Here is a 17,886-nt window from a genome sequence, read left to right as displayed (position 1 = left end):
CTGTGTGTAGTCTTAAGCTGCTCGTGTGTGCTAGTCCGTTCAGTTGTGTCTGACCGACCCTTTGCAACCCCATGAACTGTAGCCCACCAGGCCCCTCTGTCCATGGCAAGAATACTGAAGTGGGTTGCCATGCCTTTCTCCAGGGGATCTTCCCGACCCAGGGATCGAACCCACAGCTCTTGTCTCCTGCATTGGCAGACCGGTTCTTTACCACTAGCGCCACCTGAGAAGCCCATAAGCTGCTCAGTTTGGGGTTACTTTGCTATGCACCAGTAGGAAACCACGACACTCTCTCAAGCATTGAGTACCTTTCCTGACTCCTCCCACCTTACCCCACCTCCACCTTTAGTCCTTTGGGAGTTATTACAGTTTCTCCCCAACACCTTTTTAGTTTTTCAAAATGTTTTATCAGGGCATCAAATGCCTTTCCTGCCCATTTCTTCATCTTTCCCTTTGCTTCCAGCCCAGTCGCCACTTTTCAGATGTGTTAGCAAAAGATGACTTTTGCCGTCATTTCATCCTTTTCTTTGGCGGCCTCATCTGCGCCTTTTGGAAGTCGTAGAGAGACATGTCTTCCCTGTGGTCTGGAGCCGTGGTCTGTAGCCTGCCTTTCTCGTCCCTCCTCAAGGAGTATGTCACATGCAGGAGCCACCCGTGGAGTGGTTCTCCAGGGGCCAGTGCAGTGAGGCTGCGACCCTGCTCGCTGTCCAGTCTCCTGGCCCCATGCCCTCCCCATCATCACTGGCTACACGTTGACTTTCTGAAATAAAGTGGCGGCGTACGCTCAGACCAGAGTGTCCAAAACCGAGGTGCGAGACTCCTGGATTCTAGTCTCCTGCCCTGAGCTGCAGCTTTGCTGTGTGAGCCAGAATGTATCTCTCTATCTAGTTTCTGTGTCTGGAAGGCCCAGGTAGTAATAACCACTATCTTCCTCTTTTAACAGAACTTAGGGGCAAGCGTTCCTCCGCAAGTGCTAGAAAAATGAGTGTTCAATATTTTAAACCTGAGTGAAATGATTCTACAATTTGCAAACTGTAACAAGCCACCATTGTCCCCAGACCTGTGAAGAGTCATGAAGAAAATAGCACCTCTCTCTTAGAGAAAGTATCTGCCAATTGAAAATTAGATTCTCCTGCACTGCCTCTTTATTCCTTTAGCTTATACTTAATAAAGTGGACATTCGAGGATGGACTTCCCAGTGCCCTCCCTGTGGCCACAGGCCTATTCACACCATTCCTGGCTGCATTAAGTGTCTCTAGTGCAGAGAATTAAGTCACGCTGAAAGTAGACTCTGGGTTTCACCAAGAGGTCACGGAGAGCCCCTCTTCTCTTGGCAGTCAGCAGCATCCTGATTACATTTCATTTATCTGCTTGGCAGGACTCGGAGGACCAGCTGGGCCCCTGTCTGCACTCATCAAGAGTTAATTTCTGAGTGAGGTGCTGTGGTCATGAACAAGTGCAGAAGGTACCCCCGCGGTCCTGCCAGATGACAGGGGCCCTTAATTAGCAGCGACATTCAATCAGGCTGCTTAACCCGCCCCAGGGCCTAGGTGGTCATGTCCTCACCCGCCTCCCATAAACATAGAACCCGCAGTCGGGCCCAGATGTCTGCACGGCCTGAGATGAGACCAGACACAGGCCCGGGCCTGACACAGGTCCGGGGGATCCCCGGGTGTTGCTTTTATTGATGATGGAGTCGTGAAGGTTCATCAAGATTGGATTTTTTTTTCCCCCTTTAAAATTTGGAAGCATCTTTTTGTCTTTCCCAACTTCATATTTCCCCAAGTGGCCATCACACTGACTTTCTTTGGTATTAAAAGCAATCTCTTGTTGCCCCATTTGCGGCATGGCTGGGGACTGCCGATGGCCATTATATAGCAACATGTGGCCAAAGTTAGAATTTTTCACTGGCTTTGAGGCCTGTCTATGTCTCTCCTCACTGTAGGTTGTTCCACTGCAACATGGAGGTGATTGCAGCCCCACCTACCCAACCAAGCTATATTTCTAATATAGAAAGAGTTTGCAAAGTGTCAAGTATTGTTCACATCTGAGGTGATATTATTGAACATCAGGATTGGGTTGCTTTTAGTTGACTCATTTGTTATAGCCAAGATGGTATTTATTTTAATGATCACATTTGTGCTTGTGATCTTAGTGCCCAGTTGCCCAGTCGTGTCTGACTCTTTGCAACCCCATGGACTATAGCCCACCAGGCTCCTCTGTCCCTGGAATTTTCCAAGCAAGAATACTGGAGTGGGCTGCCATTTCCTGTTCCTGGGGATCTTCCCAACCCGTGTCTCTAAAGTCTCTTGCATCAGCAGCGGATTCTTTACCATTGTGCCACCTGCAAAGGCCAATGGGCCCCATACTAAAGCCTGGTGTGGTTGGTAGATATTTTATATTGGGCAAGCCAATATTTTCCTAGAAATGCGATCTAATATAACAGCATTTAATAAGTAGAAAATATAAGTACTGTTTTTAAATTCTGGCCAGGAGACTCTAATGCACATTAAGGACCACAGTGGGTCAGTGCAGGAGGAGCTTAGCTCCGTGTGACTTCTCATTTAGTCATGAGACCTTCCAGGCCCCATTTCATTGGAGGAACTGAGGGTGGGCTGTTTCATTTCATCATTTCTGTGGTTCAGGGCCAGTAATTTCAGAAGGAAGGTCCACTGTGAAGTCCTCAAGCTGCCTTGATTACTTCTGTGTGAGTGAGCCTTGCCTCTAATGGCTTATGACAAACCTAGCATCTTTACTGACTCCAGTGAGTAAACTAGATTTACTTATCTCAAGTGGCTTGAAATTCTTTCTGGTGATCAGCAAAAGTGGAGGCAGCTCCCCACGCCCTTGTTGGCGATGCAGCGTCACACTAAAGTGTTAGTAGCTCAGTTGTGTCTGACTCTTTGTGACCCCCTGGACTGTAGCCTGCCAGGCTCCTGTGTCCGTGGAATTCTCCAGGTAAGAATACTGGAATAGGTTGTCATTCCCTTCTTCAGGGGATCTTCCTGACCCAGGGATTGAACCTGGGTCTCCTGTGGATTCTTTGCTATCTGAGCCACCAGGGAAGCCCCAAAATGTCACATGTGGGTGAGTTGACAGTTACAGCACCTGCTGGGAGCATTGCACTGAGCTGGGGGACTGCCCAGGAAGAACTCATGGGCCTTGTGGAGCTTCGCCATGGGAAGAGCTTGGTAGAGCACACGCTCACTTAAGGCAGAAATGCTCAGCATTTTAAATGTTACCATACATTTCAAGCTTCCTTCTTCACTTACCTGGCAGATTGCAGCGTGCTGTGTCTTGGTGTAATGAAGCATCATGTTGGTATAGCAAAAAGGAAACTGCCCTCTTGACAGGAATTCGGTGTCAGTGGAAGCCCATGGTCTGGTGCGGGGCATCACCTGGGAGTGGACGTGTGTGTTTGTGTGGGTGTGCAGCCTTCTTTCTGATGGGAAGTCAAGACCAAACTGCCCATTACATCGCTTAATTCCACCTGATGGTTTCCTGAAATGACTGTTGGAGAGCAAATCCTTCTCTGTTTGCAGGCCCTTTTATTTTTTAACTTGTGGTTTTTCTCCCCCCAACGTTTGCTTTGGAAACATGGAAATGATTTGTGCAGAATTATTTTGATGAAGAGTAAAGAACTGAAAGGGTGGAGTAAATCAGTCACCAGATCGTTACTGCAGCCAAAACCCACTGGAGCCAAAAGCTGTTGGCTCATCCGGAACTTTGCTCTGGGCCTGGTGGGCATAAACTGGAACCTTGGCAATAAACTTCTGGACACTAGGTCACCCCATGCCAGGGTCTCTGGAATCCAGATTTAGCACTACACATGCTTCCTTGTTCTGAAAGGAGAAAGCATGACATTAAATGCTAGGAAAATCTGTTCCATCTTCAACGTGGAAATATTGATGCTAGATACAGAATATGGAGAAGGAAGCTGTGGGCCGTTTATCTCCTGGCCAACCAGCGTGCACCTCGTTCTCCGTGGTGGTGCTTTGAACTTTTACATCGAGAAGATCGTCTTGTCATTAGCGGCTGGTGTGCAGGATAGCTACTCCTATGGCAAGCTCTGGGTACCTTGGCCTTTGAATTCCCAGCAGTGTGTCTAGGCCTGTCTTCAAGTTCCATCCTGCTCACTGTAGCCATGACAACCAGTGTTAGGTGTGGGATTCACTTTTAGTTCAATGTCTAAGGGCTTCCCTTGTGCCTCAGCTGGTAAAGAATCCACCTGCAATGTGGGAGACCTGGGTTCGATCCCTGGGTTGGGTAGATTCCCCTGGAGAAGGGAAAGTCTACCCGCTACAGTGTTCTGGCCTGGAGAATTCCGTGCACTGTATAGCCCGTAAAGTCGTAAAGAATCAGACACGACTGAGTGACCTTCACTGTCACTTTCAGTTTCATAAGGTTAGGAACTTGAATCTGCACAAAGTTCTTTTCTCACATCATTCATTTTCAATTTAATCATACTTACCCATGCCTGTACTTATGTCTGCATCTCGAAAATAAGAATTAGAGGCCATGTTTTGGGTTTATTGCCATATTCCTGTTTTATTTTCCAAACACTTCCTGAAATAACTAATATTCAGTTCAGTTCAGTCGCTTAGTGGTGTTTGACTCTTTACGAAGCCATGAACTGCAGCACGCCAGGCCTCCCTGTCCATCACCAACTCCCAGAGTTCACTCAAACTCATGTCCATCGAGTCGGTGATGCCATCCAACCATCTCATCCTCTGTCCTCCCCTTCTCCTCCTGCCCTCAATCTGTCCCAGCATCAGGGTCTTTTCCAAGGAGTCAGCTCTTTGCATCAGGTGGCTAGAGTATTTGAGTTTCAGCTTCAACATCAGTCCTTCCAGTGAACACTCAGGACTGATCTCCTTTAGGATGGATTGGTTGGATCTCCTTGCAGTCCAAGGGACTCTCAAGAGTCTTCTCCAACACCACAGTTCAAAAGCATCAGTTCTTCAGTGCTCAGCTTTCTTTATAGTCCAATTCTCACATCCATACATGACTACTGGAAAAACCATAGCCTTGACTAGATAGACCTTTGTTGGCAAAGTAATGTATCTGCTTTTTAATATGCTGTCTAGGTTGATCATAGCTTTTCTTCCAAAGAGCAAGTACCTTTTAATTTCATGGCTGCAGTCACCATCTGCAGTGATTTTGGAGCCCCCCTCCCCCCTAAAATCTCTCACTGTTTCCATTGTTTGCCCATCTATTTGCCATGAAGTGACGGGACTGGATGCCATGATCTTAGTTTTCTGAATGTTGAGTTTTAAGCAGCCTTTTCCCTTTCCTCTTTCACTGTCATCAAGAGGCTCTTTAGTTCTTCGTTTTTACCATAAGCATGGTGTCATCTGCATATCTGAGGTTATTAATATTTCTCCTGGCAATCTTGGCTCCAGCTGGTGCTTCATCCAGCCCAGCATTTCTCATGATGTACTCTGCATATAAGTTAAATAAGCAGGGTGACAGTATATAGCCTTGACATACTCCTTCCTTTCTGGATTTGGAACCAGTCTGTTGTTCCAGGTCCAGTTCTAACAGTTGCTTCTTGACCTGCCCACAGATTTCTCAGGAGGCAGGTCAGGTAGTCTGGTATTCCATCTCTTGAAGAATTTTTCAGTTTGTTGTGATCCACACAGTCAAATGCTTTGGTGTAGTCAATAAAGCAGAAATAGATGTTTTTCTGGAACTCTCTTGCTTTTTCCATGATCCAGCGGATGTTGGAAATTTGATCTCTGGTTCCTCTGCCTTTTCTAAAACCAGCTTGAACGTCTGGAGGTTCACAGTTCACATATTGCTGAAGCTTGGCTTGGAGAATTTTGAGCATTACTTTACTAGAGTGTGAGATGAGTGCAATTGTGTGGATGTTTGAGCATTCTTTGGCATTGCCTTTCTTTGGGATTGGAATGAAAACTGACCTTTTCCAGTCCTGTGGCCACTGCTGAGTTTTCCAGATTTCGTGGCATATTGAGTGCAGCACTTTCACAGCAGCATCTTTAAGATTTGAAATCATTCAACTGGAATTCCATCACCTCCACTAGCTTTGTTCGTAGTGATGCTTCCTAAGGCCCACTTGACTTCACATTCCAGGATGTCTGGCTCTAGGTGAGTGATCACACCATCGTGATTATCTTGGTCGTGAAGATCTTTTTTGTACAGTTCTTCTGTGTATTCTTGCCACATCTTCTTAATATCTTCTGCTTCTGTTCAGTCCCTACCATTTCTGTCCTAGTCTTTCCCATTCGGTTGTTTTCCTCTATTTCTTTGCACTGATCACTGAGGAAGGCTTTCTTATCTTTCCTTGCTATTCTTTGGAACTCTGCATTCAATTGGGTATATCTTTCCTTCTCTCCTTTGCCTTTCACTTCTCTTCTTTTCTCAGCTATTTGTAAGGCCTCCTCAGAGAAGCATTTTGCCTTTTTGTGTTTCTTTTTCTTTGGAATGGTCTTGATCACTGACTCCTGTACAATGTCACAAACCTCCATCCACAGTTCTTTAGGCACTCTGTCAGATCTAATCCCTTGAATCTATTTGTTACTTCTACTGTATAGTCATAAGGGATTTGATTTAGGTCATACCTGAATGGTTTGGTGGTTTTCCCTACTTTCTTCAGTTTAAGTCTGAATTTGGCAATAAGGAGTTCATGATCTGAGCCACAGTCAGCTCCTGGTCTTGGTTTTGCTGACTGTATAGAGTTTCTCCATCTTTGGCTGCAAAGAACATAATCAATCTGATTTCAGTATTGACCATCTGGTGGTGTCCATGTGTAGAGTCATCTCTTGTGTTGTTGGAAGAACGTGTTTGCCATGACCAGTACGTTCTCTTGGCAAAACTCTGTTAGCCTTTGACTTGCTTCATTTTGTACTACAAAAAGCTACTTTTTTATAAATCAAAACACAACATTCAAAAAACTAAGATCATTGCATCTGGTCTCATCACTTCATGGCAAATAGATGGGGAAACAATGGAAACACTGACAGGCTTTATTTTCTTGGGCTCCAAAATCACTGTAGATGACTGCAGCCATAAAAATGAAAAGATACTTACTCCTTGGAAGAAAAGCTGTGACAGACCTGTCAGTTCAGTTCAGTTCAATTGCTCAGTCATGTTCAACTCTTTGTGACCCCATGGACTATAGCACACCAGGCTTCCCTGTCCATCACCAACTTCCAGAGCTTGCTCAAACTCATGTCCATCAGGTTGGTGATGCCATCCAACTATCTCATCCTCTGTCGTCCCCTTCTCCTCCTGCCTTCAATCTTTCCCAGCATCCGGGTCTTTTCCAGTGACTCAGGTCTTCGCATCACGTGGCCAAAGTATTGGAGTTTCAGCTTCAGCACCAGCCTTTCCAATGAATATTCAGGGCTTATTTCCTTTAGGATGGACTGATTGGATCTCCTTGCAGTCCAAGGGACTTTCAAGAGTCTTCTCCAACACCACAGTTCAAAGGCATCAATTCTTTGGTGCTCCGTTTTCTTTATGGTCCGGAAAAACGATAGCATTTACTAGATAGACCTTTGTTGACAAAGTAATGTCTCTGCTTTTTAACATGCTGTCTAAGTTGGTGTTGAGAACCCCATGAACAGTAGTCTAGCCCCAGGCAACCACTAACACTAAATGACTTCTATAAGCCTCTGTTTCTTTATCTGTAAGATGGTAATAACAGTGGCCACTTATCAGCTTTTTCTAGTCATGAGTAAATAAGGCATCATTCAAAAGTTGCAGGTAAACATGAGTGAAATCCAAGGCAAATGTCAATTATATATGTAGAGAATATTTGTGGCAGAGGAAATATTCCATGACTCCTAACCATGTTTCATTTCCCTCCTGGGCACACACACCTCCTTTCAGCAGGGTTGGTGTTGTGTGGGTGGCCAGGGTTCAGGATGGATGTGAAGTGTGTATGTTCCAGGCCTGGCCCAGAGGAGTCTCCTACTCTCCCTCTCCACTGTGATCTTGGAGGTCCTGTGGGAAAATGGTGGTGTCACAAGTTGGGAAAGGCTTGCCCCTGAGTCACCACTTGGAGGACAGCCACCTGACTAGCCTTGGACTTGTGCATTGCACTTGGAATTGTTGGAGCTAACGTTAGCATACCCTGATGAGTCACAATTTTTGGAAGAGAATATTATTTGTTACCATTAATGTATAATTTTACTTTTATGTATTTTGCATTATACCTATTATAAATATAACATACTGTTGTTGAAGGTCATTTATACCCTATATATGACATTACTGTAAAAAGTACAAGTGAAAATCAATGTACTTGCAATTTTTAATATAGGAAACAATTATTCACAATGAAGCAAGTCCATATGTTAAATTTTACTAAATTTTTGTGCATATCTTGACCAACAGGAGAAATTAATAGACTCAGTGAGGGGTGAATTCCTGCTGGAAACATTAACAATAATAAAATAATATTAAGTGCCATTGATTAAGCACTTTTACCACATGGCAGGCATATAGTGCTAAGAACTTTGCAGATGTGATAGGAATGTGCCTTGAAATGAGACTTGTTTTCTTTTCTTTCAAATTACTTTCATTTTTAAGATTGAATTGGCTTCTTCTTTTTCTGGACTATCGTACGCCCTCCCCATTGTCAGAATAGAATGTGACTCAGATGATTGCCCTGGGACCTAATTATGTATGAGAATCTGATTTCTGAGATGTCACAGGGCAGCAACTACTGAAATCAATTTCTCGTAGGTTGCTGCAGGTTGAAAAATGATGTGTCTCTGTTGTGAACTGGGTGTGTTTGGGCTGGCGTGCATCACATGAATGATTATTCAGGCTTTCATGGTTTAACAGTGACTTACCAGTCTGTTCTTTAATTCTCCTGTGTGAGTATGTCCAGCCAAATACCATTTCCTGTCAGCTTCATCCATCTGAATTAACTACCCATGTACTACAGCCACAGTAGAAATTTCCACCGAGGCAAATGCTCCCACTGATGATATGGCCACAGCAGCTACAAGTGCTTCACAAAGAACTGGCTTCAAGGTTTGAATCCAGACTCTTTCCTTCAACATTGTTCTCTCCTTGCAAAAGTGATGGACAGAATCCACACCCCAAAGTAAAGGAATTGTAGCCACCACTGAACTTACCATTCTACTGTGATTAGTTGCACAACCCTGTGATTTGGGCTGATTACTGTGTTGCCATCTTCTCAAATTTGAGAACTGAGATTTTGAAACTGGAGTGACTTCCTGGGCTGAATCTGGGACTCTGATTTATAAAGTCCAGTTTTTTTGTCCTTAGAAAGCTGGCAGATCCAAACAAGAGTTGTATTGAACCCTGTGGGCACCACTAGGGATAGGAACCCAAATTCTTTCAGATCAGAGATGTTGGGGAGACTACTTTTTTAGCTCAAGCTGACCACAGGATGGTAAGGGGCATGAGCGTTGCGATGTGTACCCTGGCCCCCCGCTTTAAATATCAACTCTAAACTGATGGCGTTCAACTTTACATCACCTGATGTTTGGATTCTCACAGTTCTGAAAACATTCTGGAAATATCTTATGAAGTTAAATATACACTCACCATACGACCCAGCAACATTACTCCTGGGGGTTCACCCCAGACAAGGGAAAACAGTCCACACAAAGACTTGTACATGGTTGTTCATAGCAGCTTCATTCATAATAGCTCCAAACAGGAAACCCAAATATTTGTTAAGCTGTAATTGATAGACAAGTTGCTGGGATACTTCTCAGCAAGTTAAAAGTGCAGAATATTAGTACATGCAACAACATGCATGGAGCTCAGAAATACTGTGCTCAGTGAAAATCCATAGTTCTTAACCTGCTCAGAAGTTTTACATCCCTTTCTCCTAGACACACATATGCACACATAGGTGTGAGGCCTCAGAAATGGCAAGGACACTCCCTAACTCAGGTCCTCCCCTGCCTAGACCATTCCACTCCCAAATACCTTGCCTGCTCGTGTTTCCTTCAGATCTCTGTTCACACATCACCTTACGAGAGAGGCGTTTCCTGTCCGTCCTTTATAGAACAGAAGACGGCATCCACTACTCTTTCTCTTACCTCCTTACCTAATATGTAATGTATTTATTTGTATGTTTGTTTAATATCTGCCTCCTTCCAGAATTATGCCTGTTCTGTTTACTGTTGTATTTCTTGTCCCCTGGAAACTAGTGTTATCCTTATACGTTCTCAGTAAATAATTGCTAAGTAAAGAATATGAAGGAACACAAGTCAGAATGTTGGCAGAAGGATAGGATGAGATTTTGTGTGACCTGTCAAGATATATGCCATTGAGCTGTGTTAGCAGCTTTCCCCTTGTTTGCCTTTTCATTCACTCATGTGCTGGACAGGCTCTGACTCTGTTTAGGTTTGAGAAACTGATGACATGCACACCAGGAAGGAGTGCAGATGCCTTTAATACCTCATTTCATGTTAAAATGGGAAATCCTTTCATTTTTGCAATGGTATTAAGATCGAGCTTTTTACACAAATGATTCATTAAATGATGTGTAGCATACTGATCTGGGGCTTCCCAGGTGGCTCAGTTGTACAGAGTCCGCCTGCCAGTGCAGGAGATGACGGTTCCATCTCTGGGTCCGGATGATCCCCAGGAGAAGGAAATGGCAACTTATTCCAGTATTCTTGCCTGGAAAATTCCGTGAACAGAGGAGCCTGGCAGGCTACAGTTCACAGGGTTGCAGAGTCAGACACGACTGAGCGACTGAGAAGAAGCATGCAAACTTTTAGTATGCTTCCTCATCCCCTGTGCCATTTATAAAAATATACATATATAAGCCAAAACTAGGAGAAAACAGTTTTCATAATATTTACAAAACTTTGGTCTTTACAATGCTATTAAAAGAACTGTGGACATGGAAGCAACCCTGTTTTCTGACATTATCCCCCCATTCTGTTGCAGAAAATTTATTTTACACCAGATTAGAAGATTTTAGACGTAGCACAAAATACTGTCTTTGAGTGTCACAGCCTTAATTTACATAGGCATAGTGTTAAGAGAGATTGTCATCAAATTGCTGTCATATCTTGATAGTAAAAAGAAACATGCTTTTCCCAGAAAATTTTGTAAATTCAGGAAATTGGTCATCTGACTAATAGGTCATTTGGAGAACTGACCTAGACCTATTGACATTTATTACGTCTTTTCTGTATCTACTGAGAATGTCTCATGATTTTCCTCATTATGATGGATTACACTGATGCATTTTTTTTCTGACATTAAACCATCCTTGCATTTCTAGGATGAATACTACTTGATTACAATGTATTATACATAAGATGCACCGTTGAATTCGGTTGGCCAGCATCTCATTTAGAATTTTCACATCAATGTTTGTAAGTGAGGAGGGCATCTTTTTTTTTTTTTTCCTTGCTTCCTTACTTAGAACTGAGATTATACTAGAATCATGAAGCAAATCAGGCAGTTTTCCCCCTTTTGCTAATTTGTGGAACATAATGGAATTTTTTCCGAGTTACTAATTGCAGCTGTTTTGAACCCCAGTTGTGCTCGGTTTACTTAAGCCACCAAAATATTTTTTAAAACCTTGTCCTTAATTAACCTTTTAAATTAAAAAGATACTTTTCTAGTCTCCCTGTTTTTCTTTTTTCCAGTGAGTGACCTAAATTAACTGTCGAGTTAATTTTTAATGAATATTTATCCACTCGTTCATTAGACATGCATTTAGATTTATTAGGTATTTGCTCTGCACAGGGCATTATCCCAGGCACTGGGGGAGAGATGAATGGCAAGAACCATGCCCTCGTTTGTTCCAGGGTTCGCTCACCAGTTATTGCTACCCAAGGCAGCATGTCTCATTCTGTGAAAGAAAGGGCTTGAACCAGGTGGGACTTTCAGACGTTTGTGTCTCATGAAATAATAATTGTGTCTGTTTATTGAGCCATAAAGGAATCACGTCCCAAATTTCCTAGCTTCAGTTAGAAACATATACATAGTCATTCATCAGATGTGTGTGAAGTATGTACTATATGCTTGGCAGTGTGTGTGGCGCAGAAACTGTGAAGTCGATTTCAGCGCGTGTGCACTTATTTTTGTCCGACTCTGCAACGCCATGGACTCTAGCCTGCCAGGCTTCTCTGTCCATGGGATTTCATGTGCAAGAAATACTGGAGCGGGTCGTCATTTCCTCCTCCAAGGGGATCTTCCTGATCCAGGGACCCAGCTTGTGTCTCCTGCATCGGCAGGCAGATTCTTGACCACTGAGCCACCAGGGAAGCTGTTGATTTCAGTAATTTGTGTCAGAGATTGTTAGTACTTTGGCATCTGCATACTGTCATCATTTGCTCCCATTTTGAATATATTAAAATGTGCTTGAGGGCATGAGCTGCTCCGGAGGAGACCCCTGTGTTTGCACGTTCTTCCAGTCCTGCTGTGCTCACGAGCTCACAGTTGCTTGTCACTGAGCACCATCCACATCTCAAGCATAACAGGAGATGCAGTTCTACCTTTTTTTCCGTGTTTGCACCCCAGGTGTGATGACGTCCCACTGTTACCATGCTCTGTGGTTTTCAAAAAGAAATCAGAGGTTTCCAAAGTCTTAGCCTGGTGCCTCCGGAGAAGGCAGTGGCACCCCACTCCAGTACTCTTGCCTGGAAAATCCCATGGATGGAGGAGCCTGGTAGGCTGTAGTCCATGGGGTTGCTAAGAGTCGGACACGACTGAGCGACTTCACTTTCACTTTTTACTTTCATGCACTGGAGAAGGAAATGGCAACCCACTCCAGTGTTCTTGCCTGGAGAATCCCAGGGACGGGGGAGCTTGGTGGGCTGCCGTCTATGGGGTCACACAGAGTCGGACACAACTGGAGCGACTTAGTAGCAGCAGCCTGGTGCCTCAGCCAGAGAAGCAAAGTCAGACGTCTTCCTTTCCCTGGACTTACTCACCCCGCTGCTGACCTTCCGTGGTCTGGTCTCAGGGCTGTAAGTGCCATCTCCATGATAATGGTTCCCAAATGAGTGTGTGCATGCTAAGTCACGCTTAGTCGCTTCAGCCATGCCCGACTCTTTGAGACCCCAAAGACCGTAGCCCACCAGGCTATCCATGAGGTTCTCCAGGCAAGAACACTACAGTGGGAGGGAGGTAGGAGGGGGGTTCAGGATGGGGGACACATGTACATCCATGGCTGATTCATGTCAGTGTATGAAGGCCTCAGAATTGCTGCTTCTTTTATTCAGTATAAAAATCCAGAATCCAGACCTACAAAGCCCTAACCCTGCTTTCTCCATGCCCCCCACATGCACCCACCAGCTCACATGCCTTTCCCCCTCCCCTGCAAAACGCACTTAGCACCTTGGTAACTTTGTTCTTCCCCTGACCATTCTGCGCCTTTGGCCTTCCTGTCCCCACTGCTTGGAGCTCTCCTCTTTCAGACACCTTCTCGGTGAACTCTCTCACTGCCCTTCTGCTCTCTGATCAAAGGTCTGATCAGCAGGGTCTTCCTTGACCTTTCAACACAAAAACAACACCCCATCCCTGTCCCTTTCTTTCCCCGTCACTCTTTTATTTTAACCACGTTGACAATCTGTGTATTTACCTGTTAATTTGCATACCACCCCCTCCCTGCCGTGCCCCCCCCCCCCCAACAGGAGTGCTTTTGTTGGGAGCAAGGACAAAGCATTTTCACTGTAACAACCCATCTAGAGCCTGGATGAGGGTCTGGCACATAGTCCGCATTCACTGAACTAGACGTATCCAGGCCAATGTGACCCAAGGAGCTTAAGGAGCTTGCCCCTTGGGAAAAGTCGTTCCAGGGAGTCCACAATGGGCGGCCCCATTTGCATCCCCAGCTGGTCTTTAGCCTAAGCTCAGACTCTGGGGTGAGCCGTAAAACACATTCTATGGAAAAGCAAGCTGCTTTTTACATAGGCATGTTATGGGCTTCAGCTATCTGTCCCCGTAGCTCCTAACTTAGCGGACTCTCATAGCAACCCTATGAATGAGGCAGCAATTACCCCCATTTGATAGCTGACGAGCCTGAGGCTCAGAGAGGTTATGTAGTTGCCCAAGATTCTTGGCTGGAAATATCGGAGACAAGAGAAACTGACCATTTGTTCTAATAGTATCTTTTCTCACTGCAGGCATATTTCTTTGGAGTCTGATTTATGTTCAACATTTTTGCAAATTTTCCATGATTTCTACTCCGTAATTCTGGTGTGTATTTGTTTCAATATAAAAATACTATCTTAACCTATCTCTTGGCTTACTCAGTATTTTTGCTTCTTGGAGTAACTCGAATGCACCCTAGTGAGGAGGTACCCTGTTATTCTGTGTTTTTGTGACTCCTCTGATGGACACGAGCCTCGGAGTGTTCTTAACAGATTGTGAGAAGCAGGGGCCCTACAGAAAGTAATTATTCTGTCGACTTAAAAAATAGTCATAACCTAGAAGTGGGGAGTTATGTTTTATTTGGTGAGAATTTTTAGGTCTTCAAATCCAGGTGAAACAGCATCTCAAAGTGGCCTGAGAGAACTGTTCTGAGGAAGCAAAGAGGGGAGAAATCAGATTATACAGAAATCTGCAACAAGGGTCAGGTAGTCTGAACATCAAAAGATAATTGTTAGTTAAGGAAAACCAGATATCTCGAGTTGAGGAATTTAGGGCTTTTCTGTGCATGGGAAGATGCATGCATCTGGGCTCACTGAGATCATTCCTTTCATACGCATCTCAGCTATCTGGGCCCAGCGTCCTGCAGTTTGATTTCTCACATGCTTAGTTCTGCTCACCGGAGGGAGTGGTGGCAGCCTGATGGCTACTGGTTCACAGGTGGTGTTTTTCCCGGGCGCCCTCCAGGCTCAGAAATTCACATATCGAAGGCCGAAATCACTGATGACTGTGGCATCCTTGTTTATTCCTATGGCAGGAAATACTCCATTTCTCACTTCTAAGGTAATGTCCAGAAATGAATGAAATATTAGAAAAGTTTATTTTAAAAAATCTTCAAATTGAGGTTCAGTTGATGCTGAGTTGTATGAGCTGTTATATATAAACAGCTTGGCTAATACCCCCTTATCAGTCATTCCACTTGCAAATATTTCCCCGCATTTAGTAAGGCTATCTTTTTGGCTTTGTCAGTAGTTTTCCTTTGCTGTGTTCAAAAAGCTTTTTATTAGGGCAAAGTGAAGTGAAAGTCATTCAGTTGTGTCTGACTCTTTGCAACCCCATGGACTATATAGTCCATGGAATTCTCCAGGCTAGAATACTGGAGTGGGTAGCCTCTCGCTTCTCCAGGGGATCTTCCCAACCCAGGGGTTGAACCCAGGTCTCCCACATTGTGGGCGGATTCTTTACCAGCTGATCCACAAGGAAACCCAAGAACACGGGGGTGGGTAGCCTATCCCTTCTCCAGCAGATCTTCCCAACCCAGGAATCGAATTGGGGTCTCCTACATTACAGGCAGATTCTTTAGCAACTGAGCTATCAGGGAAGCCCTGATATTAGGTCAGAAGGGTAATTTAAAGACTCAACGAGGAGGATCCCCTGGAGGAGGAAATGGCAACCCACTCCAGTATTCTTGCTGGAGAATCCCACAGACAGAGTAGCCTTGTGGGCTATGGTCCATGGGTCCCAAAGAGTTGGACACAGCATACATAAGTGACTTAGCATACATAATGATCTCAAGAACTTTTAACTTTTTATTTTTCTAAATAAAGTAAAAGTGTCTCCTTTTTGTAGAAATCATCTGAGCCTGTGAACAGATCATTTAATTAGAGATAAAGGCACATTAGGGATTCAAGTTTGTAAACATTTCTACAAAGATAGGAAAGTGCTTGCAAATCTCAGTAACAGTGGGATGAAGAGGAATTACTACACATTTCCCTCCATATCCAGTACTGGTCAGCGGACCCAGGTTCTGGATAATCTTAGATCCAGTTACCACAAGGTCGTTTAACAGGTGACGTCATAGGAAATTACCAGTATAGTGAGGATGTAGATAGCATTTTCCATCCAAGGCATTGTGAGAAGGCTTCTCTTCCCAGAGGCTTTCCGCCATCTTCCTTTTCCCTCCTTTGGCTGTAGTTCCAAGAAGCACCACGTGTCTTAATAGCACCATGGTTCTGAGATAAGAGGATAGCTGTAGGTTTCATTATTTGAGAGCACTTATTTGATGTGGGTACCAGGCTTCCCCAGGTGGCGCTAAGTGGTAAAGAACCCATCTGCCAATGCAGGAGACTCAAGAGACCTGGGTTTGGTCCCTGGGTCGAGAAGATCCCGTGGAGGAGGGCATGTTATCCCACTCCAGTATTCGTGCCTGGAGAGTCCCATGGACAGAGGAGCCTGGCAGGCTTCGGTCCATAGGGTCACAAAGAATCAGACAGGACTGAAGCGACCTGGCACTCACATACCAGGCATGCCTCTTGCTAGCTCTGTGACTCTGAATGAGTAACTTCACCTTCTCCATCTGCAAGTGGGGTTGCATTAAGATCAATACTGTTCCCCAACGTGGAGCCCTGTCCTGAGGATTGAATGAGATCACCAGCAGGGGCTCACCTGGACTGATGGAATGAAACCAGTTGCAGACGAGGCTCCTCCTCTGCAGGAATCCCAGGAAAGTGTCACTGGTACAGGTCTGTTGAAACCAGAGGAATGGCAGTGATTTTCTGTGGCTCCACCCAGCCCTTCTGCCCTATAACAACCCGCTGCTTGTCAGCAGGTGGCAGCTGCTCCCAGAGCAAGCTTCATCTTCCTGCCGTGTGACCAAAAAAAAAAAAAAAAAGGCTGCCGGCCCCCAGGGATTAGTGCTGGGCGCCGGTGGAGTGGCCGCCCGGTGATTTAACCAGGGTCCTTTTGCAGGTTTCACTCTTGGCACCTGGCTAATGGGATGGGGATTTAGGGACCCGACAGCGAGACTGCCTTTTCCTGCTCTGTGCAGCACAGTCCTGCGTGCCTTGGCCACAGGCAGCCTGGGTGTCAAGGCGCACGCTCCTCCCCTTCCACGGCTGCGCCGTGCCTTCCTGGACACTGCTCTTATTTTGCCGCTTTTCCTCAGGGGGTGGGGTGGTCACTGCAGAAACCTGCTCCATCCATTCCAAGTGGCCCTTTCTGAGTGATGTGAGAACACCCATTCTAACCTGGCGTGTTTTTTTTTTTTTTCATCCCTTTCCCTCTCTTTCCTTTTTTCTCTTCCCTTTGCAAAGATTTTTTTTTTTTCTGGGGGTGGCTCCCCACAAGGTTTCTGAAGCCACAGAAACTGAATCCTTGTGCTTCTCGCAGACAGGCCCCGGTGACGCAGCCGAACTCCACATGGCCCCGTAGCCCCCTGCCCATGTGGCCGCGTAGCCCCGTAGTCCCCCCCGCTCCGTCACGTGCTCCGAGAGGGCCCACCTTCCAGGGTGCCCCGGTGGTGCTCCTCTGAGCCCCAGCCTGCCCGTTGGCGGTTTCCCCATCACTCTCTATTTCTCTCATACAGTGCAAACCCACCTACAATAGGTTACATTTAATGGGGTGAGAAAAATCCACCCTGGAAGAGAAAAGTCACAGGTGAGGTCAGACTGCTTCCTCCTGGGAGGGCAAACGATAGTCTCCCTTCTGGCTCCCACACCGAAAATTCTCCTACAAAAGAGCTCTTTTTATGTTTGATGTATTGCTTTTAAAAAACAAATCCTTCATGTTTTTTTCATTTTTGGTTCATACCTCTTGGCCGACCCAGCAGGAATTTGGCAGCTGAAGGCGATGCTTCTCGAAAACGCTCAAAGCTGCCTCGCTGAGAGTCACCGGCTGCTGAGGGGGACTGGGTGCCTGGCTGGGAGGCAGGCTGGGGAGGGCTGGGCGTGCCATTCCAGTCTGCAAGAGTTAAAGGGCTTACAGTGTTGACACTGATAGTGTGGCGGGGGAGCTCCTTACACAGGTTTTGCTAGTTGCTGT

The 17,886-nt window shown here is 45.3% G+C and overlaps 1 protein-coding gene and 1 long non-coding RNA gene across 11 annotated transcripts in view; one reads left to right on the top strand and one right to left on the bottom strand.

The window, feature by feature from the left end:
* HLCS (holocarboxylase synthetase) overlaps positions 1-17,886 on the top strand; it is a 213,631-nt gene that overhangs the window by 167,301 nt on the left and 28,444 nt on the right. The gene's annotated exons all lie outside the window — the stretch shown is intronic.
* On the bottom strand, positions 14,413-17,744 carry LOC138427880 (uncharacterized). Of its 3 annotated transcripts, XR_011252211.1 has the most exons (5): positions 17,656-17,744; positions 16,513-16,591; positions 15,937-16,079; positions 14,748-14,905; positions 14,413-14,498 (listed from the first exon to the last, which is right to left on the bottom strand). It is a non-coding gene; the product is annotated as an uncharacterized lncRNA (long non-coding RNA). The 3 variants fall into 3 exon arrangements; XR_011252219.1 differs by lacking the exon at positions 17,656-17,744 and having other exon boundaries at positions 15,937-16,096; positions 16,513-16,903; XR_011252213.1 differs by lacking the exons at positions 15,937-16,079; positions 17,656-17,744 and having other exon boundaries at positions 16,513-16,907.

Source organism: Ovis canadensis, chromosome 1, assembly GCF_042477335.2.
Source record: "Ovis canadensis isolate MfBH-ARS-UI-01 breed Bighorn chromosome 1, ARS-UI_OviCan_v2, whole genome shotgun sequence".
NCBI classification, from domain to species: domain Eukaryota; kingdom Metazoa; phylum Chordata; class Mammalia; order Artiodactyla; family Bovidae; genus Ovis; species Ovis canadensis.
The sequence above is the reverse complement of the archived record's forward strand: the minus strand, read 5'-3'. Positions and strand labels throughout refer to the sequence as shown.